The 23,823-nt window shown below is 36.2% G+C and overlaps 1 protein-coding gene and 1 long non-coding RNA gene across 5 annotated transcripts in view; one reads left to right on the top strand and one right to left on the bottom strand.

Annotated features, from left to right (window-relative positions):
* LOC135135599 (serine protease HTRA2, mitochondrial) overlaps window positions 1-23,823 on the bottom strand; it is a 50,787-nt gene that overhangs the window by 17,054 nt on the left and 9,910 nt on the right. The window lies entirely within an intron of this gene.
* Window positions 1,020-2,085, top strand: LOC135135600 (uncharacterized). The gene is made up of 2 exons (XR_010281614.1): window positions 1,020-1,309; window positions 1,400-2,085. It is a non-coding gene; the product is annotated as an uncharacterized LOC135135600 (long non-coding RNA).

A 23,823-nucleotide genomic window follows, 5' to 3' on the forward strand; every position in this document is an offset into this window, starting at 1 on the left:
AAAAATATTTCTATTGTAAATTTTTACGTGGAACTTGGTATTAAGGCCCTTCAACACAAATAATGAAACACGTATTTCAGATTTTTTCGAGATTCCACTCCTAAGAAGTTGTATGAGAAAAAATATTTTTATGGTATATAAGTCTGACAAAGTTATTGCATCAGGCATTAATTATAAAGGGAAGATATCAACGCTGGCCACAATTTAAAAAAAATGGATTTAAAATAAGCATTTGCAGATGGAAGAAAATGACAGACAATCGGAAATTACTGCAACTTCATGATATAAGAACAAACGGATTGTGTATTTGCAACAATTAAAGGAGTGAATGGAACAAAAACTTCCAATAATTTTTACTCACAACGAATCATATACAGGGTGCCGCATCCAAGTCTGGATATAGGGAATTAACATGGGAATTGGTTTTTATTTTATAATATCTCCCCAGATCACTTTGAAGCTATTATTGAGTGATGCCTTTGTGGGGGTCGAAGAGGGCTATCGGCCAGTATTTTTTTCAAATCGTTGCATCGCGCTCATACACTCTAAAAAGGTTTTAAAAATCGTATTTTGAAATTCGCGCCCGATCCGATTTGTCGCGAAATGTTCCGTCGTACTGTCGAAGTTCGGCGATCGCGTCTTTCCAATAACCATGCAAAATCCAAATGTCAAAGTGAAATTAGAAATTATTCTCATCAATCAACGAACAACTCAAACTGAATTATTTTATCCAGTGTGATGATTATTGTAGGACAAATTAAACGGAATAAATGCACAAATTGATCCATTCATTCGTCATAGTGCGCGACCCCGTCAAACGAGCCATTTCGAACTACACTCAGACCGTATCCAAAAAGCCCGAGATGAAGACTTCGAGCAGCTGGTCTTCCTCAAAACCCCATCAAAGCCCATCGGCTGAACGACTCAAATTGAATTATTTTATCCAATATGACGATTATTGTAGGTCAATTTAAACGGAATAAATGCACAAACCGCACAAAATATGTTATTAGGTTATGTTGCTGGTGCTGGTCGAGTCTTTATTACTAAAATCTCATTAAAATGCCATGTTCTACTGCGATTAGATGAAAAATCGAGGGCCCGCTTTTCTTATTGTGTGATGATAAGATTTACCATCATAACAGCTGGCGCTTTTGAAGAGGACCTTTTAATGAACGATTTAGATAACTACAAATAACAAAACTTAACAATTGTTGATGAATTAAGTAATGAAATATTGTACGAATCTGGAGAAATATTGCACTATTTTCAAGAATTGCTCAAAAACACTGCTCTCAGCAGCTGTACAGTAAGTAAGCCGATCTTCAAAACTCCTACGCGTGTTGATCAGCATTTTAGTTGAAATCTGAAGATAATATTGCTGGATTGCTTGTTTCAGCGCTTCTCTGTTTGTATAGCTTGTCTGAATGCAGATGGTCGTGAAGAAATCTCCAAAGAAAAAATTTCTCAGGGGTTTAGATCTGGCGATTGCACAGGCCAATGGGGCGGTGCAAACTTTCCATTCCAACATTGCGGAAAAATACTGGTTCAAATAAACAACATTTATGCAAGCTGTATGGCTGGAGATTTGGTCCTGGATGTAAAAGACCTGCTGCAGATGCCGCACCCTTCGAGTCCCAGGAAGTATTTGCTGAGCTAGCATATTATCCTACTTCTGAGCATTCAATCCGGATTCGATGAAAAAAGGTGCAATGACATGATGTCCTAGAAACCCCAGTCATACACTGACAATTGCACGCCATTGATAACGAAGGTCATGGACCACGTGAGGGTTGTGTAATGCTCAAATTTGATCGTTCTGACGATTATAACTTCCCTTAAGACCAAATGAACGTCAGTAAAACAAATGTTCCTCAAAAACTCTCCATCAGCCTAGATTCTCTCAAGCGTTCCTTCGTAAAACTCTATATGTGAGAAGTAGTCCTCAGGCTTCAATTTTTTGTCATGATGCTTTTTGAAATTCTTCTATTTCATCTGTTTAAGATCCCTAGAAAACGTCGTGCCCACCTGATTTTATGTAATTTTTATCACCTTTGAAAATAAATGTAACTTTATTTTGCGAAATATTATTTTTATTTTTGTTGTTGTTAACACAATAAACAAATAAAACAGTAATACAAAAGTTTCTGAATCCCAAAACACATTCGTAATAGAGAAAAATACTTTAAAATGTTGATGAGTCAATGTTCTACATTTCTCTCAAAAATTTCCTGTAATGAAGATGCTTCCTGGAGGCAAAAAATCCATCCCTGCTTAGCGAATGTAAAATCAATTGACTTCCAATCTTTAGTGATTCCAAAAAAAAGGGTGAAATTTATCCAAATTACCTACTAATTAAATTAACCGTTGAAGAACATGCCGGCCCCCGCTTTTTCATCTAATCGCAGTAGAACATAGCATAACCTAATAAAATATTTTCTGCAGTTTGTGCATTTATTCCGTTTAAATTGACCTGCAAAAAATCATCACACTGGATAAAATAATTCAGTTTGACTTGTTCGTTGATTTCTGATGAGAATAATTTCTAATTTCGTTTTGACATTTGGATTTTGCATGGTTATTCGAAAGACGCGATCGCCGAACTTCGACAGTACGACGGAACACTTCGCGACAATTCGGATCGGGCGCGAATTTCAAAATACGATTTTTAAAACCTTTTTACAGTGTATGAGCGCGATGCAACGATTTGAAAAAAATACTGGCCGATAGCCCTCTTCGACCCCCACAAAGGCATCACTCAATAATAGCTTCAAAGTGATCTGGGGAGATATTATAAAATAAAAACCAATTGCCATGTTAATTCCCTATATCCAGACTTGGATGCGGCACCCTGTATACATATGTGTACTCTAAATCTAAATATAGTTTTACAAAACCTATATATCTAAAGGACCGCGTCTTATTATGGTTCATGCTAGGGGGAGAAGCGGTTTTATACCAAATGGATTATTAATTTTCAAATCTGGTCAGTTTGACGCAAAAAATCACACATAATATAGGTATCACTTATTATAAATGTTCTTGATAGTAAATCTAGGACTATCACGATGATATAAATCACCAAAATTTCATGAAATGGATTAGAACCCAGTTACTGCGAAATTTGCCTCCACAATCAGTTTTAGTGGTCGACAATGCATCATACCACAAGGTAACCACAAAAAAAAATTCGAATACAGGTACGCGCAAGGGGGGCATGATTGAATGGCTCCGGCAGCGAAATATTTATCATAAGGCCGATATAACCAAGCCTGAATTAAATATATGAAATCATAAAACAGCGTAAGAACAAAAACCTGGTCAAAAACTGGGACGCTGTGAGGAATATTGACTTTAAAATGGCAACCGTTAAACAATTAACAAGTCCACGATTTGAATAAATGACAGCACAAGATGTTTTGTCGTCAACATCGGTGATTCGGATGAAGATGAAGAATTGTGTTCAGAGGACAACGTCACCGATACCGAACAACCCTAGATATCTAATGGAGAAATCAATGGTATTAAATCGTTACTGGAATATTTTATTTAAATTAAATACATATGTACACATAATTTATGCCTTAGTTAAACAATCGATTTCACCTTTCCAGCATAGATTTATGGTATACTTGCTTCCAAAATAAGAGAGTAAAACTACCTGCAAAACTGACTTGACTGGCGCTGTCTCTCAAACTTGGAATAACAGGACCGCACTTACTGTAATTCTGTGTAATTTGTTGTTTGTAAACGTTATGTTTCATAACAATAACTTGAGTTGGAAGTTATCATGTTTACTTAGTGTTAGATATCTAGTATGTTTATATTAGCAATGTTAGATATCTAGTAGGATATATTGACTTACTTTTGTTATGTAAATAAATAGTTACGAGAATTGAATATATAAAATAACACTCCAATTTGTACGGACGATAAATAAAGAGATTTATCCAATACACCGTTTATTATACAAACATAACAAATATTGGCGACGAGGATGCCGAATGAAGCTACGACGAGGATGTCGAATGAAGCTACTCCAAGTAATACTTTCAAAGCTACTTTAAATATTGAACCTTTTCGACCTTCAATGAATTGGCTGAATTGGATTAGAAGATTAAAAGGTGATTTCAAACTTTTTCAAGTTAAAGACGTGGATTACGCTCCGGGATTATTACATTATATTGGACATGAAGCATTTAATGTCATTTGTGACAAATGCTCGCCTGACGATCCGTACAGCAAATCATTTGAGGAAATAATACAAATACTACAAGAATTTTACGCACCGAAACCGTTAGAAATTGCCGAGAATTATCGTTTTCATCAGCGTAACCAAATGGAGGGAGAATCATTACAAGATTACGTTGTGGCGATTCAGAAATTAGCGATAAACTGTAATTTTGGAGAATATTTGAAAACTGCGTTAAGAAATAAGTTCGTTTTCGGTCTAAAAAGTAATAGAATTCGCTGCAGACTATTGGAGATGGACAAATTAACATTTGACGATGCAGTGAAAATAGCCCATGCGATGGAAATGTCAGAAAAAGATGCAAATAAAGAAATACTAAATACGTCAATGAACTATGTTACACTTAGAGAAAAGAAGAAGGGTGGTACGAAACATACGTCTAGAGCTTCTTCTATACTAGAGGAGAGTACGAAGACAAAAAAATTACAATCCATTCAACCGAAGTTTACGTCGCGAAATTCTAATTCCAATATTAAATGTTACAGGTGTGGAGGAAACCATCTAGCTTCAAATTGTCAATTACCTAAAAATACAAAGTGCAGATTTTGTGGGACCCTTGGTCACATCCAAAAAGTTTGTTTTAAGCGAATAAATAATAGTAACGAATTTGGCGCAGTACCAACTCACCAGGTGGAAGCGGAGGAGGAAATAAATCAATTAGACCATACTCACTTTAGAGATAAGTACACAATTTCTTTAAATATTAGTGGGAAATGGATTAAATTTGAAATCGATTCAGGTAGTGCTGTCACAGTTATGTCAAAATTACAATTCAAAAAAATGTTTCCAAATACGACCATTAATAGTACTGTTACAAAATTATTTACTTTCTGTAATACTGAAGTAACGACTGAGGGATACGCAAATGTGATTGTCAACCACAAAAATCAACAATATAATTTGAATATTTATCTTACAGATACAAATAAAATGCCTTTACTTGGTCGAGAGTGGATTAGACAATTACAATTGTTAAAATTAGACACCTTACATACAATTGACGTTCATAAGGAAGAAATAGATTCCCGAGTACAACTTTTGTTAGAAAAATACAATTCAATTACAGAGACAAAATTAGCAAAAATTAGAGGGATACAAGCAAAGTTAACATTAAAATCTAATACGGTTCCAGTTTATATTAAAGCTCGTCCAATTCCATTTAAACTTAAACAGTTAGTAGAAAATGAAATAGATAAGTTAGTTGAGGAAGGAGTTTTGATTAAAGTTAATACATCAGATTGGGCTACACCCATCGTTCCGATTTTAAAAAGTAATAATACCGTTAGAATTTGTGGGGACTTTAAAGTTACATTAAATCCACATTTGATAGTAGATGATCATCCGTTACCTACAACCGATGAATTATTTGCTACTATGGCAGGGGAAAAAAATCACAAAAATTGACTAAAACAAGCTTATTTACAATTAGAACTTAGACCGGAAGACCAACATTTACTTACAATTAACACACACAAAGGACTATTTCAATGTACAAGATTATTGTTTGGTATTGCCAGTGCCCCAGCTATTTGGCAAAGGGAGATGGAAAATATCCTAAATGGCATTCCGGGAGTTTCAGTTTTCCTTGATGATATTAGAATTACTGGTCCTGACGATTTGATCCATTTACAAAGATTAGAAGAAGTATTAAAAAGACTTCATAAATATAATATAAAAATTAACACAGATAAATGTGATTTTTTTAAAAAAGAAATAAATTATTGTGGATATAAGATCGATGCAAAGGGAATACACAAATGTAAAAATAAAATTGATGCTATCGATAACATGCCCAGACCTGCAAATAAAAGTGAATTGCGTTCTTTTATTGGAATGATTAATTATTATGGAAAATTTATAAAAAACTTAAGTACAATTTTATACCCTTTAAATCAATTATTACGAGAAAATGTTTCATTCACGTGGTCAAAAGAATGTGAAGAAGCATATTTATTAGCAAAGGAAGAATTTAAATCCGATACAATTTTAGCACATTACGATTCTAATTTACCACTTACAGTGGCTACAGATGCAAGTTCATATGGTGTAGGAGCTGTACTTTCACAAATACAGCCAGATGGTTCAGAAAGAGTTATACAGTACGCATCTCAAACACTAAACGATACACAAAAAAAAATATTCACAAATCGATAAAGAAGCTTACGGTATAATATTTGCAATAAAAAAATTTCATCAATACTTATACGGAAATAAATTCATATTAATTACAGATCATCAACCATTAGTACAAATTTTCTCTCCAACCAAACCTTTACCAATTTACAGCGCAATGAGAATGCAACATTACGCCTTATTCCTACAAGGATTTAATTGCGATATTAAATACAGAAATACAAAAAATCATTCAAATGCTGATTGCCTTTCAAGACTTCCACAATCACATACGCGAGAATTACAATTTGATGTAGTAGATGTTTTTCAAATACAAACGATAGAGACGTTACCAGTAAATATCGCTGAACTACAAAAAGAATCAGTGAGGGATAAGGAATTAAGTACAGTGATAAATAAATTACAAAAAGGTGAGCTAAAAGAATCTATGTTATTTAATATAGACATAAAAGAATTTAGTGTACAACAAAATATTTTATTACGAGGACACCGAGTAGTTTTACCAAAGACACTACGAAATCGCGTGTTACAAGAATTACATTTGGGGCATTTTGGCATCGTGAAAACGAAGGCCTTAGCTCGCAGTTATTGTTGGTGGCCAAATATCGATCGCGATATTGAGAATCTTATTAAAAACTGTAACGCTTGTCAACAAGTTCGTAATAACCCAAAAAAAGTAGAAAATCACATTTGGGAACCGGCTAGTGCTCCATTTGAGAGAGTACATTTCGATTTCGCAGGACCTTTCCATAATAAATATTTCGCAATTTTAATTGACGCATACTCAAAATTTCCATTTGTAAGAATATTATCAGATATTACAACACTGAGTACAATAAAATTTTGCAGAGAAATTTTTGCAACATTTGGAATACCTAAAGTGACCAGACGTCCCGTTTTGAACGGGACTGTCCCTTTATTGGACCACCTGTCCCGTTGTCCCCATATAATGATCTGGAACGCAAAATTGTCCCGTTTTCTAAAACCGCGCATCACCATCAATATTAATGCAAATTTGTTCCCCCGAGAAATATAAATACGACTAAAATATAATATTATGTTGCAATTTAATAATTACCGTCACATAAATGGTGCTTTACTTTAATGAAGCTGGTGATTGCTTCTTATTTTTCATAACTACTTATAATACTAAAAATATTTTTAATTTTTGTGAACATAAAATAAAGAAAGAAGATTAAAAAGTTGTTTATTTTTATTGTTAACCTTCCCACTGGGGTATGTTATGTTATGTATGTATGGTATATCTATATTCTATATTAGATTTATTTTATTAGTAGTATGTATGGACGTCCCGTTTTGACTTAAAAAAATTGGTCTAAAGAGTTTAGACAGTACTTCCCTCGCTGTTGGAAACTTGACGACTGCATGCCTATTATGTTTTTTTTTCTCATTACATTTTTGTAGTGGGAATTTAAAAAAAAATTGTGATGACGTCATCAACATTTTTGCAAGGACACGTATATCAGTTGGGATAGATGTAGTGTAATACTAAGAATAAAATTATTGTGTTCCCAAATTTTCGGGAAAATGAATTGGGTCGTTTTGAATATTGATTTCTTATAATCAATAAAATAACGAAACAATTTACTCACGTATACGGCACCGGTGTGTAATATCTAGAGAGCGGATTTCTGTCGGGCTAGGCAAGGCCAAACTCGGTACGGCTCGCACGGGATGCGAATTCATTGCCGTTGCGGACTGCACTTCGTTTATTTGAGATTAGAATAACGTTGTTTCGTTGCACTCTGCTGTTAATTCCCGTTCTCATATATAAATATAATCCATATAAGATTCCATAAATATAATCGTTAATTATATTTATGGAATCCAGCACGTCCCCCCCTATAATCGTGACGTAGCCCGACAGAAATCCGCTGTCTAGTAATATGAGGGGCAACTGAAAATCGTTTATGTATAAACATTCTTAATTTAAGATGACAAGCGTAACAGCATACGTGAGAGCCAAACAGAGAAACTGTAAACAAAACGACCATCGGTTTTATTGCTTCGACTTCCGCTTATTATATAAAACATTGCGTTTTATTTTAATTCTTGACGGTGAAATTCACAATTGGTTGATTATAAACATGTCTATTTCGCATTCGCGGAACCAAGTGACCGCATAAAACAACTGCAGGTCTGTAATGTTAAAGTCGATGTAAATAAGCGTGCTACTCTTATGTTTCAACCGAGTTTTTCCTTTAACAAATTTTGTGTCTACCAAATTGGGTTGGTTGGGGTGTAATACTAATAATAAGTGTTGCCTTTAATTTAATCAATAAAATAAATTGACTTCATTAATTTTTTTGAACCACCTCTTAAGAAAATCTAAAAAATATGAACGGAATGATAAATCACAAGTACAAACTCATCATATTTTTTGCATTTTAGATAGGATTTATTCAGCAAAATTTAAGGGTGACGTCATCAATTTTTTTAGGAGGGATGAACAAATACATTTTGGACAAAAGTTTACCATGCTTATAATAACTTTAAAATAAGCCCAACATTTCAAAGCATTCGGTTTTGTAATTCCTGATTAAATCGATAAAATAAATTCACGCCTTCATTAATTTTTTTGAGTCACCCTGCATATGCAAATCCAAAAATATGAATGGAATGATAAATCACAAGTACAGACTCATCATATTTTGTACATTTTAGATACGATTTATTCGGCAAACTTTTGAGCTGACGTCATCAGTTTTTTGTAGAAGATAACCAAATATATTTTGACTAAAAATTTATTATGCTCTTTATAACCTTACAACATCTGCAAGATTTCAAAGCATTCGGTTTTGTAGTTCCTGATTAAATCAATAAAATAAATTTACGCATTCATTAATTTTTTTGAGTCACCCTGTATATGCAAATCGAAAAAATTTGAATGGAATGATAAATCACAAGAAGAGACTCACCATATTTTGTACATTTTAGATAGGATTTATTCAGCAAAATTTTGTGGTGACATCATAAATTTTTTTAGGGGGGACGACCAAATACGTTTTGATCAAAAATTTACCATGCTTATGATAATTTTAAAATATCTTCAAGATTTCGAAGCATTCGGTTTTGTAGTTCCTGAGTAAATCAGTAAAATAAATTTACGCTTTCATTTATTTTCTTGAATCACCCTGTATATGCAAATCCAAAAAATATGAATGGAGTGATAGATCACAAGTACAGACTGATCATATTTTGTACATTTTAGATATGATTTATTCGGCAAATTTTCGAGCTGACGTCATCAAGTTTTTGGAGGGGATAAGCAAATATATTTTGACTAAACATTTATTATGCTCTTTATAACCTTAAAGCATCTGCAAGATGTCAGAGCATTCCGTTTTGTAGTTCTTGATTAAATCAATAAAATATATTTACGCATTCATTAATTTTTTTGAGTCACTCTGTATATGCAAATCCAAAAAATATGAATGGAGTGATAAATGACAAGTACAGGCTCATCATATTTTGTACATTTTAGATATGATTTATTCGGCAAACTTTCGAGCTGACGTCATCAAGTTTTTGGAGGGGATAAGCAAATATTTTTTGACTAAAGATTTATGATGCTCTTTATAGCCTTAAAACATCTGCAAGATTTCAGAGCATTCGGTTTTGTAGTTCCTGATTAAATCAATAAAATATATTTACGCATTCATTAATTTTTTTGAGTCACCCTGTATATGCAAATCCAAAAAATATGAATGGAGTGATAGATCACAAGTACAGACTCATCATATTTTGTACATTTTAGATATGATTTATTCCACAAACTTTTGAGCTGACGTCATCAAGTTTTTGGAGGGGATAAGCAAATATTTTTTGACTAAAGATTTATGATGCTCTTTATAGCCTTAAAACATCTGCAACATTTCAAAGCATTCTGGCTAGCAAATTAAAAATTAAATTTCAAAATATTGTTTTATAATTTTGATTTTTTTTCCAAAAATCTGGACGTTTCGGGTGAAAAGTCGATTCAGAGTTGTAAACTACATGTGTAGGACTATGTTATTTTATACAATTGAAAACCCATTTACTATGTACAATTTTGAAGTGACGTCATCGCATTAGTGGTGGGGATGATTAGACAAATTTTGGTTAGCGTTTTACCATCTACATGATATTCTTAATATAAGTACAAAATTTCACAACAATCGGTCGAGTACTTTCGGAGATTATCTGTCTAATAAAAATCCGGGACGGCAGACGGACAGACGGACGGACAGACGGACAGACGGACAGACAGACGGAAATGGGAGACCTATTTCTTCGTCTTCTAGGGGTCATGAAAGATCGAGAAAACGTAAAAGTAGAGAGTCGGCCGACGGACTCGATTACAATACTTCCTTTGCTTACGCTCGGGAAGTAAAAAAAAAATGGTCAGTTTAGGACTACCCCAAGTTTTTGTGAGTGATAATGGTACACAATTATGTTCACATGAATTTAATAAATTCCTTTTTAGTAACAATATTATTCATAAAAGAATAGCGCCGTTCAATCCTGCAACTAACGGACAAGTAGAAAGATTTGTACAAAGTCTGAAGAAAAGTCTAGTTAGTTTAAATATAGATTCCCGAAATACAGATGAGGTAAATCTACAAAGAATGTTAATGCATTACAGAATTACACCACATAGTACAACTAATAAAAGTCCTTCAGAATTATTGTTCGGTAGACAAATTCGAAACAGATTAGATTTAATGTTACCAATTGCAATTTCAACGAAAATAAGTAATGTTAACAAAAATAATAAAATTAGAACTGTATCAGTAGGTGATAGAGTACAGTGTAGAAATTATACGTCAAAACAAAGATGATGTGTAGGAAAAGTTGTTAAAAGATTAGGAAAATTACACTATTTGATTCAGCTAGACGATAATCGTACCTGGAAACGTCACATTAATCAAATTATTAAATTGCCTTTAAATGATAATCAAAAAGTCCATTTCGACACAGTGTTCTCGAGAAGCAATGTACCGCCAAGTAACCAAGTTGATAACTACATTTCACCTATGCTTACACCTGGTATACCTGATGGAAGAACGTTACCAAGGTTTCCAAATCCAAATAATCATAATGTTCCAAGTGAAACTAGACAGGTTTCTGAAGTAACCAATGTTACATTTAGCCAAGATATTGTAACCAGTCCGGAACCAACGCCGGTAGTTAGTCAACCCAGCATTCCACAAATAGTCGCAGAAACGAGGCCCAAAAGATGGAATAGAGGTTGCTTACCGAGAAGATTATTAGATTTCGAAGTAGGAAAGTAGAAGTGAAGAAAGTTGGGAATTTGAAGTTGTCCTGACAGGAGAGGGTGTTAGATATCTAGTATGTTTATATTAGCAATGTTAGATATCTAGTAGGATATATTGACTTACTTTTGTTATGTAAATAAATAGTTACGAGAATTGAATATATAAAATAACACTCCAATTTGTACGGACGATAAATAAAGAGATTTATCCAATACACCGTTTATTATACAAACATAACACTTAGGAATTCACGTTTGAGATAAGTTTAATGACATTATCCAGGTACAAACTTTCTAGTTTTGACCCTTGATAAGAAATATTTTCTTCAAAAATTTAACATTTGTTTTTCTGCTTTCGTTGTGTGTTTCGCCGTTTATTGTGTTGCTACATATCTCTCTTTACACTTTATCATCAAACAAACAGTCTTTTTCAAGACTAAAGTCTTTGGTCGGATTTCCATAAAGTATACATATATTCAATACTTGGCAATAATATTTATAGTTATAATAATAAATATTTTTTTAGGTCGTCTTTTTTACAATCGTAAAACATAACTAAGTGTGGCGTCCATGGTCCGGAGAAGAGGAGAGATTGGAAGAAAGTGACATTGATGTCGAAAATTGGAGTGAAATTGAAGAGCAAATTATCACTAGCGAAGGAAAAATACATCACAAAGCTTTTTTGAGTGATGATGCCAAACAAATTGTAAAAAACGTTTTCGAGTCCCTAAAAGCCAGCGGGAACAGTGAGAGAGGCCTTGTAATGCAAACAGCAATCTTGACAAAAGTTGCATATTCAACAGTGCAAAAAATTGTACGAAGTGACGTTACGCCGCGAAAAGTGCGGTGTGATGCTGGTGTTTGTCGTGCTCTTGACGAAGTTAGAGATGCAAATTTAATTCGTAGGGCAGTCTACAATTTCTATGAGAAGGAAGTATTACCAACTATTTCAGTTTTGTACAACAAATTGAAGAAAGACAATCTCATTGATTGTTCAGGAAGTACTTTAAGAAGATTTTTGAAAAAAATCGGTTTTAAATATAAGAAAATAGACAGACGGGTTGTCATAATGGAATCGAAACGACTAAAAAGATGGCGCTTCAGTTATTTAGCTCGCGAAAATGTGTTCTAAATGTACCAGTGTCAAAGGGAGAAAGAGTCATCATACTCTATGTTGGGTCAGAGAATGGATGGTTGCATGATGGTACATTGCTGCTAGCAGCTACTAATATTAAAGACGCCAAAGTAGATTACCACGAAAATATGTCCAGTACGTTGTTTCACGAATGGTTTGAAACGAAACTGTTGCCAAAACTTCCTGCAAATAGCCTTACAGTGATGAAACGATGCAGCTTAGAAAAATACCCAACAGTTCAAGCACAAAACAAGAAATAATGGGAATCGGAACCACTCGGCATGGTTCGTCGCAGACACGACTCAATTGTATTCAGTCAGATTAGAAACTGCATTCTGCATTTAATTATAAAATGTAACTTATTCAAATTACCAAACGGTTAGGCGGGTACCAAAGTAGGTAATTTTTAGTTTTTTTTTTTTTTAATGGCAAGTCCGACTGTAAGCTGTGTAAATAATTAGAGAGGTGATAAAGAAGGTAAAGACATTGAGTTTTTTCAATTAATAAATAAATTCAGTAGCATGAAACTTGAGGTTTATGAACTATTTATTTATAAATTAAGACCATGTCCCGAAATGAAACAATAAAATTAATCATCACTAACTCTCGTGGCAGTAATAAAGGCTTTAATCAAAATTGGAACAATAAATATTATTAGCTGATCGGTAGTGAAACAACAAACAAAACTGGAATTGGAATTGTCTATTATTTAACGAACAATTACGCACACTTTGGAATTCCACAAGTAGAGAGATATAAAACATGATCAATATGAAAAAATGAAAATTACTTGGAAAACGAAGTGAAAGTACAGACAATTTTCTTAAATTCAGCTTATTGTAAAAACATTTACAACACAATGAAACAGTTAAAAAAACAGATTCATTATTAAACGTTTATTTGATATGATAATTGTCTTGGCTACACAAAAACTCATTTCGGAGATCAGACGAATCGCAAATTTCTCTTAATCAAAGTAATTTCAAAGAATTAGCAAATTTGTTATCAAAATTCGATGATTTAAAAAGTTTTTGGAGGAGTCTTTAGTATTTAGTGGTATTTTTAAAACCAATCAGAACGATTATTTTGGAATTATTTTTATTTTATTTGTTATTGTTAATTTTGTTAGTATTTTGAGAATTTATTTTTTGTTTCATTTGTCATTTTTAATTTTGCTTTTATAATAATTTTCCAAAATTGCTACTTTTTCTAAGTGTAGCTTATTGCAAAGATTTAAAAATGTTATTTTTAAATAACCTACCTAATGCTTTGCCCACCCATCAAAAATCACCACGAGCCGCCACTGACTTTGCATTCAACAGACTTGAATACTGTGCATGCATATGGAATCCAATGTACGAAGTATTTGAAATTTCTAAGCTTTATTGTTAATGGAACATATCCTCAACAAGGTTTGGAAAACAGGCTTCTCTTCATGTTCGTCAAAGTCATCTTTTTTATAGCAAACCATGCAGAACTAACCTGTTATCCAAGGCACCGTTGATCTGTATGTGTAATAACTTTAACAAAATTTCCTGCACTTGTGATATCGATTTCGACAGCTATATTCGAATTAAGCGGCTAATTGAAGCATGAAATTTTAATTTCATTTATGTTTTTGTAATATGTTCTATACCTTTATACCTGGTACTTGTATCAATTAATTTTCAAGTATAATTTTTTGTAGTTGGGTATTTAGACCTGTAGAAAATAAACCATGTATTTATTTGTTTACTTATTTATTTATTTATAATACCAACAAGAAAGTTAGGATGACATCTTTTATAGCGATTCTTTGAACAGAAAGGAAACTTAAGACCACATGTTTCAATTAATGATTTTTTTTAATTTTGTACATTTACTTATACTAATAAATTTCTTCAATATTTTAATATAGTATCAGCGTTAATATTTAATGTATAACAAAAAAATATGTACACCACTCGGTAACTATGTCAAGCAAAAATGAACGGTAAGGTGTTCAAGGAATTTTGTCGCGTATGGGACATTTTAAAAATAAAAAAAAGTTTATTCCTAATATTATACACGCAAAAAATGAAGATCTGCGACTTTTCACGAGAATGGAAAAGGAAATGTTAAAACCACCCCCTTCTGAAATGTGCATGTTACGCTACTGACTGATAATCAGTTGTCAGATTCTAATAACTCACTATGTTGAACTTTAAGGGCCGGTTGCATAAACGCAAATCAAATTTAATCTCTGATTAATAGAGCTGTGCGGTTGAAATTTATTTACCCCCACTATCGGCCCACAGTGCCGATCGCTACACAGCCTTGCCTTGCTCGCTTCTCGCTTTTCAGTTGTGGATTATTTTTGATAATTCACACAAATAGTTTTATTGTCAGCGAGACGGACACCTGAACATTATTAAAATTATGATTACTCTTATTTCGTGAATATGGATTTTAAAATCATCAACTGACATGCCGTTAACATTATTTTTCGCGTAATTTTCTTCGCGATACATAACGTCGGATGCAAGCCTCTGGCCTGCCGGAGTGGGGGTCAATTCGCAGCGTTTAAATTTCAACCGCACAGCTCTACTGATTAAGAACAATTGTAACTATGATAATAACAATCGTTACTATGGAGTTAATCAGAGATTTAATTTGATTTGTTAAATTAAATTGCCATTTCTATCACATTACATAATTACTCTGATAATGATTCCACTGGCTGAAGATTTATGAATGCCAATATTGACCCCCCCACTTGTTGAAAAGATGCACTTGCCAGAAATTGTAAGGTAACAAGGAGTTGTAAGTTTGCAGAAATAGAGTGATTTTTTTTGTTGCAAGTTTTTGTTGATCCTGTACTGTTTACGACGCAAGTCATAAAAGCAAACAACAATATAAGGAAGATGGACAACGGACTCACCCTGATTGCAACGATCTTCCTCGACGATTTCTCTTGATTGAAGGCACCTGGGCCTTTTGTAGATACGAAGAAAAGGCGCTGGGGCCTCTTGCATCAAACGAAAATGAAACAACAATAACAATAACAACGGGCCGCCACGAGATGTTCTCACTTCGACGGTTAACGAACAACGATGAAAATTCGTTACAAATATTTTTAAATTTTCCTCTCCCAGAGGGCGGCTTTCTTGTGTGGGTGGGGATTATCGGCGGGTGGTAGTTAAGGGTAGGCAATAAGGGGGTGGACAGGAATTGCTGCTTGCCTATCTTTCGCAACCATAAACATATGTACGAAACATACCGCCCACCAAAATACGGATCCAGTATTTTATTTACAAGTTACGCTTGCAATGAGCTACAAATACTAAAATTAACTAAGCAGAAAGGAAGAAAAAGACAAAAAAAAAACAACTAAAACTAATATATATATACAATAGGTTTTAAAGATTCGACATTGGTTTTATTGGTTGGGCAACGGACATAATTTGACAAGGGGCCGTTTCATCGTCCCGTGACTGGTTTTAACCGTGGCAACGCGAACGATATAGACAGTTCCAGGGAATAACTCCACGATGCGACCCATCCTCCATTGCAAGGGAGGCGTATTATCGTCCTTGATGAGGACTACCGTACCTGTTTCGACACTGTCTACATGCTTAGAGACTGCCCATTTGCCGCGCTGATACAAGCTATGAAGGTACTCGTTTTTCCACCTACGCCAAAATACTTGTTGCATATGCTGCACTAGTTGCCATCGAGACAACCTTGAAATTTTCAAATGAGATAGGTCGGGGTTTGGAGGCGATGTGAGTGGCTCCATGGTAAGAAAATGACCCGGGGTTAAGGGAGTCAAATCGTTTGGGTCAGAGCTCATATTACAGAGAGGACGCGAGTTGAGCATTGCCTCAATTTGGATTATCAATGTGTTGAACTCTTCTAGAGACATGATCTGGGTGCCAACTACTCTAGATAGATGGGTCTTAACCGACTTAATCCCACTCTCCCAAATGCCTCCGAAGTGAGGTGCCGCGGGGGGATTAAAAGTCCATTGAACCAACTGTGATTCGGCCGCTGTTCTCATCGTCTTTACAAACTCGCGATTTGCCCCGGAAAAATTGGTCCCACAATCACTAAATATGTGTGTACATCGACCACGGCGACTAACAAAACGACGAAGTGCCGCGATAAATGCATCCGTGGACAAATTTGATGCCACTTCCAAGTGTACCGCCTTGGTGGCGAAGCAGATGAATAAGCACAAATACGCCTTTATCACAAATGCCCCTCTAATCCTAGCAACCGAGACTGAAAAGGGTCCACCGTAATCTACACCCACGCAACTAAAGGGTTTTGACTCGGATACTCGCATGGCGGGTAGATCGCCCATTTTTGGCTGTGCAGATAAAGGGTGAGCTTTAAAACACCGAACGCAAGAGGACAGCACACGTCGAACTGTACGCCGAGGGGACAGAATCCATACAATTTGACGAGATAAGTACATGGTTGTATTTATGCCACAATGAAAATTATCTTCATGAATTTGACGAATCAACAAATCTGTAAGGTGATGTTTGCTCGGAAGTACTTAAGGCCGGAAATTTAGAAGCCGACGGCAAAGTTGAATGACGAAGCCGCCCACCTACGCGTAAAATTCCCTTCTCGTCCACAAAAGGTGACAAATATAACAATCTTTTAGAACAGGGCTCTCTTCTTTGAAGCCTTGACAATTCTTGGGCAAAGACAGTTTTTTGAACCTCGCTTATGAGGTACAAAAGTGACTCAAAGAGTTCTGCCGCCGTCAGCGACAATGAAGAACCTTTCTCCTTTCGCACCGCTCTACGACAGTAAGCAACAATTCTTTGTATTTTCCTAAGCGAGGAAAACCGACAGACCAACGTTTCACCAATAGTAGGCTCTTTGGTTTGAGCAACAAATAGCTCGATCTTGCGAATTTCTAAGTCTGTGTCGACTGACCCAACAGGTGATTCTTGAGGTCAGTACTGTTCGCGAAGTTTCAAGAATGACGGGCCCGCCCACCATAAGGAGCTTGAGACAAAATCCTCCGGCAAGAGCCCGCGTGAAGTTACGTCAGCGGGGTTATCGGAAGTAGGTACGTGCCTCCACCAACTAGGTAGTACTCGATCGTGAATGTAAGAAACTCTATTGGCTACAAACACCTTCCAACGACTAGGTGAAGAACGGATCCACGACAACACGATAGACGAATCCGTCCAGGCAAATATGCGACTGAAATTCACTGTGCTTTCCAGTGCCTTTTTAACAAAATCAATCAATTTGGCCAGCAGTACTGCTCCACACAACTCCAGCCTAGGAATGGAGACACATTTCAAAGGCGCGACTTTGGATTTCGCAATCAACAACCGAATTGTTGGTATGCCCTGTGTAATTGTTCTCAGGTAAATTACACAACCGTATCCTCTTTCCGATGCGTCACAAAACCCATGTAACTGACAGTCCGATGTGACAACGAGTGGTACGTGGCGTGGTATCTTTACAGATGATAGAGTGGGAAGTTGCTCTTTTAGATTATTCCACAATTGACTAATCGGTATCGGAACCTCTTGATCCCAGTCAACACCGGCCTTCCAGAGCAACTGTATAATATATTTTGTCAAAAACGAGACAGGACATAAGAATCCGAGAGGATCATAGATCCGAGCAATTTCCGACAGAATGTTCCTTTTTGTGCAAGGTAAATCATTCGGTTTTACGGAGAATGAAAAGTTATCACATGCAGCATCCCATTGTAAGCCTAGTACCTTTAAGGCGACTCGCAAATCCTTATCAAAATTGGAAGGTTGTAGCTGCTTGTGGCCCTCGGGAATATCCTCCAACAATTCCACACAATTGCTAGCCCACTTTCTCAGCTCGAAACACGCTGAAGACAATAACTGAATTAACTGTGACTTTAATTCCGTTGCCTCTTCTAGTGACTCAGAACAACAGACAAGATCGTCGACGTAAAGATTTTCTCTCAATGCCTTGGAAGCCAAAGGGAACTGTAAGTGGCCCAGGTCTGCCAAGTGCAGCAGGGTCCGGATAGCCAAAAAAGGGGCAGAAGCAACTCCATACGTAACGGTGTTTAACTGGTACGATTGGATTGGGTCCGACGCGTCGAATCGAAAACGGATTAATTGAAAACGTCGATGTTCGGGAGCAATCAAGATTTGTCTGTACATCTGACGAATGTCGCAGGTAAAGGCAACCGGTTTCATTCGAAAAACTAACAATAATTGGGCAATGTCTGCCTGCAGTTTGGGGCAAATGAGAATTGTGTCGTTTAAGGAAATATTATTAGACGCCTTGCAACTGGCGTCGAACACTACGCGAATCTTATTCAGATTCCCTTCGGGTTTGATTATCCCATGATGAGGGATATAAAACGAATCACCCTCAGGGAATTCGTCCGTGAGTAAAGACATGTGATTGGACGTCAAATAATCACGCATGAAGTCCAAATACAGTGCTCGAATGTCGGGTTGTTTAGTTAAACGACGTTCAAGAGCAAGAAGTCGTCTATCTGCTATAGCTTTAGAGTCTACAAAACTAGGTACTACGTCGGTTTTAAATGGGAGCGCGACGCCAAATCTACCACCCGGGTCTCGAAAAATACTCTGTCTAAAGATTGCCTCAGCTTGTGAGTCAGATGGTGCAACAATTGTCCTGAATGGGACTTCTTCGATGGACCAAAATTTTTGTACTTCGTCGTTCAATGAGGGCTGGAGCGATATATGTAATGCCTGCATAGATGGTAACGACGTGGATTGAATCGGACCCAGCAAAGCCCACCCAAATATAGTTTTAACCATGGCGGGTGTTGCGGAGTGGTCCACCATGTGGTTGCAGACAATCGCCGAATATACGTCTGCCCCCAACAACACATCAATGGAACCCGGTTTGTACCAGCTGGGATCCGCGAGATCCAGCTCCCGAGAGAACTGAGATTGTGATGGGTCTATTGGTGATGCCGGGAGCTTGCCGCAAATACGTGGAAGTACATGGAATTCTAAATCTAGAGTCGGCCGCCGAGATTTACGCGGCCGTATCTGCGTAGATGTGATGTATGATGCATTGGTTATAATTTGGCCTACTCCAGAAATCGATACTGTCGATCTGGTTTTGAGTAGACCCAATTTATTGAGACCGGCACTCTCAATAAAAGACGCCTGGCTACCGGGATCCAACAAAGCGCGCATAGTTTGGAAATTTCCCCATCTATCGCGAATTTCCAACACTATGGTCGCCAACAAGATATTTTTTTTGTAACTCAAGGGACTGACAAGTGAATGAACAATGCAAGAAGTGAGAGACTCTGACGGAGTTCTGTTTGTATCTGCCTCCGTGGTATCAGGTTCCGATGGCGCATGCGAGGTTTTACGAGATTTAAAATGCAATAACGTATGGTGTCGTCCACCACAATCACGGCAGCACCCCTTTGATGGGCACTCACCGCGTGTTCTTCTTTAAGGCAATTAAAACAAGTCCTAGTAGGTTTTATCAATGAATATCGATCAAAAGGCGACGCTTGTACAAATGTTGGACACTTTACGACGTTGTGAGTTTCTGTGCAAAGCGGACATTTTTTTACTGAGTTCGACGTAACAACAAATGACGCCTTGTTGTGACTTTTAGGGCCACTTAAATTAAACGATTTCAGGCGAGCAACTCCTGTGGGATCCGGACAACAATCTAGTACTTTACAATGCGATTCAATAAAGTTTTCTAGATCCTCGCGAGTTGGAAAATCAATCTTCTGAATCCGACATTCGGCCTCAAAAGCCTTCCTAGTATTCACATCTACCTTATCTAACAGAATACTAAACCACAAAAAATCTTCTAAATTGTCAGCAATTTTTAAAGCTTCCAAAGCCCCGCGATGCTCTTTGAAACTGTCGAGTACTGAGCGAAGTGCTTTTGCAGACTCCCTTGTTAGCTTTGGGATGGACATAATCCCGTGAAAAAATTGAGCTGCCAGTTTGCGTTTGTCGTCATACCGATCGGTTAGAATTTTATATGCTATCGGATAATTATCCTCTGATAATGTTAACGACTTTATCAGATTTAATGCTTCACCGGACAGGTAACTAAGCAAATACTGAAATTTGTCAACGGGGGGTAAGGATTCGTTATTGTGAATTGCCGTATTAAACGTTTGAATGAACGGGTACCATTTCACAAAATCGCCGTCGAAGTTTCGCAACGAGATTTTTGGTAAACGAATATTCTTTTGTCTCGTTTGACTATGATCACTAGGAGTGGGAGTATGCAATGCCAAGGGCGCGGGAAAAAGTTCGCCATATGCGACTCCGGTTTCACAATACAATCGATCAAATTCTTTCCTCACCGCATCTTCGCTTTCAAAATCCGGTTCGGTTAAGCTAGATAGGCAAGAAATAACCGCCGCGTGATATTTTCGAAAATCCTGTACAACTTCCTCAACGCGTTGGTACCGGAATGAAAATAAACCCTTGAGCGTAGTTTGCACTAACGCGGAAGAGGCTACGTCGTGGGTCTCTACCATTTGATTATACGCAAGGGCTCGCATTGCTCTAGCCTCCTTCAGTTTTACAGCCATTACAAATCTTACGGATCTTTTTCAACACAAAGCAAATTTTACGAACACGTGTTCCGTTTCCGTTACCACCTCGTTCAAGGTCAAGCAACCCTACCAATAAAACCAATTCTACTGCACAAAGAAATAAGCGCAAAAGTGTGCACGCGAAATATATGAACAGCTTTTGCAGTGTACCACGAAACAAAACACTGTAAACCATGAGCTAATTAAACTATCCGGCTCGAAGGACCATATGTTTACGACGCAAGTCATAAAAGCAAACAACAATATAAGGAAGATGGACAACGGACTCACCCTGATTGCAACGATCTTCCTCGACGATTTCTCTTGATTGAAGGCACCTGGGCCTTTTGTAGATACGAAGAAAAGGCGCTGGGGCCTCTTGCATCAAACGAAAATGAAACAACAATAACAATAACAACGGGCCGCCACGAGATGTTCTCACTTCGACGGTTAACGAACAACGATGAAAATTGGAAAATTCGTTACAAATATTTTTAAATTTTCCTCTCCCAGAGGGCGGCTTTCTTGTGTGGGTGGGGATTATCGGCGGGTGGTAGCACAGCATAGATAACAATCAGTAGAGACAGCTCGTGTCGGCGCCTTTGTTCTTTCTGACCCGAATTTTAAGCCGTCATGGGTGGTCGTTGCCTAAACTATTCCTAGATGTCGCCACCCAATTTAAGAAGTATCACTTCATTTACAATTTCAAAAATTGATTCGTACGCAATTTATTGCAAACTGTCTAGTTTGCTCAAATCGTATAATCGTGAATCGCAATAAGAAAAAAGAAAAGTCCATATTTAATTTATAAACACGCTGATTTGTTACAGTTTTTATTTTATTCATAACCACCGTTGTTGTTCGTTTGCGACGACTTTTTAAACAAAAAATGTGTTATGTTTACTATCTTTTCCAAGAATTCCAAACACGAGGGAGAGAATAAGGCGCACAACAGGGATCCGGTATGAAAATTCATCGGACAAAGATTTTACCTTTTATTGTGAAAATTACATTTTTATACTATTTGTACAATTCTACCGGAAAAGCAGTCTTAAACAAGCAAAACTGGCAAAAATATTGTAACAAAACTGCTAAATTTCAAATATTTTAGACGTCAGTTGGGCGCCCTCATTCGGTCATAATGCGAACGACCACCCACGAAAACGGGTCACGAAAAACGGCGAGCCGTCTCTACTGATTGATATCTATGCTGTGGTGGTAGTTAAGGGTAGGCAATAAGGGGGTGGACAGGAATTGCTGCTTGCCTATCTTTCGCAACCATACACATATGTACGAAACATGTACCTTTTCTTGAAATCTACATCATCATACAGTTCAGATGGATCCTTACGAACGAAAAAGCGTCTTGGACAGCGCATTCTTGCTGCTTGCAGTCTCATCTCTTCATCGTTTTCTTCACTCACTGAAGACAAACTAGATGCTGACATCTTCTGTAGATTTGCATGAACAATTATACTAAATACAACTATTACTACCGAATTACATTTACTTTATCTCAAAAATTATCAGAAATTTTGTTCTTAAGCTTCATACAACACGAAATCGCAACTTAATGACTGATTAATTGACAGAAACTTAACTAAGATTTGACATGATATTAACTCTAACGATAATTTTATACAACGCAAATCCTGAGTTAAAACAGGTTTGACATATTGTTAGTTAACACGCTGTTAACCGATTGTCAACTGCTTTATACAACACAAATTAATATTAGCAAACAAATTAAAAATTGGTTTAACAACTTGTTAAAGTTGACAAAGGCTTTATACAACCTTGCCTTAATGTGTAGAAAAATTATTATTGACAATCAACTGTCGGATGATGTCAAGTTCTCTTTCGAAGGCGTCTCGACTTACGGGAATGTGTAATCAGTAAAAGAGGGAATTAAAGGCTGCAAATTTGTGGGATCTGGGGTGGGAAGAGGACCAAGGTATGGTAGTGTCAGTGGTGGTCATCTACACAACGGCCCCAGAATTTTATTTTATTTGAAAATTGAGAATTTAAAAGAATTTTTGTTTCAATGTTATTCAAAAATAGTTCAGCTAGAAAAGGTGATAGGGCAGAACCCATCGCCAATCTGTCATGTTGTTCATAAAATTTGAAGAAATTTTGTTTTAAGATCGATTCTACTACAGTGATTAAATTAAGGATATGTGATAGACTAAACCAGATTCCAATAAAAGATCACCGTCTAATTTAAGACAGTCTGAAGCCGGAACCGAAGGAAAAAGATTAGAAACATCGAAAAATGTTAATTTAAAAATTAATTAGTATTTTAAAACGAAACAATAACTTTAGGTGGTTTAAATGTGAGGAATATTTAAATGATATTAAGCTAATACTACTGAAAATATTCAAGGTGAATTTGAAGACATGAATCATGAAAAAAATGCACGTAGAAAAATTGAAAAGTTTCAGCATAACTAAATCACCAATTAAAAATAAATCAAAATTACTGTTTTTGT

This window comes from Zophobas morio, unplaced genomic scaffold (assembly GCF_036711695.1).
Source record: "Zophobas morio isolate AGI-343-1 ecotype UQ-CSIRO unplaced genomic scaffold, CSIRO_AGI_Zmor_V1 ptg000024l, whole genome shotgun sequence".
In the NCBI taxonomy this organism is placed as follows: Eukaryota; Metazoa; Arthropoda; class Insecta; order Coleoptera; family Tenebrionidae; genus Zophobas; species Zophobas morio.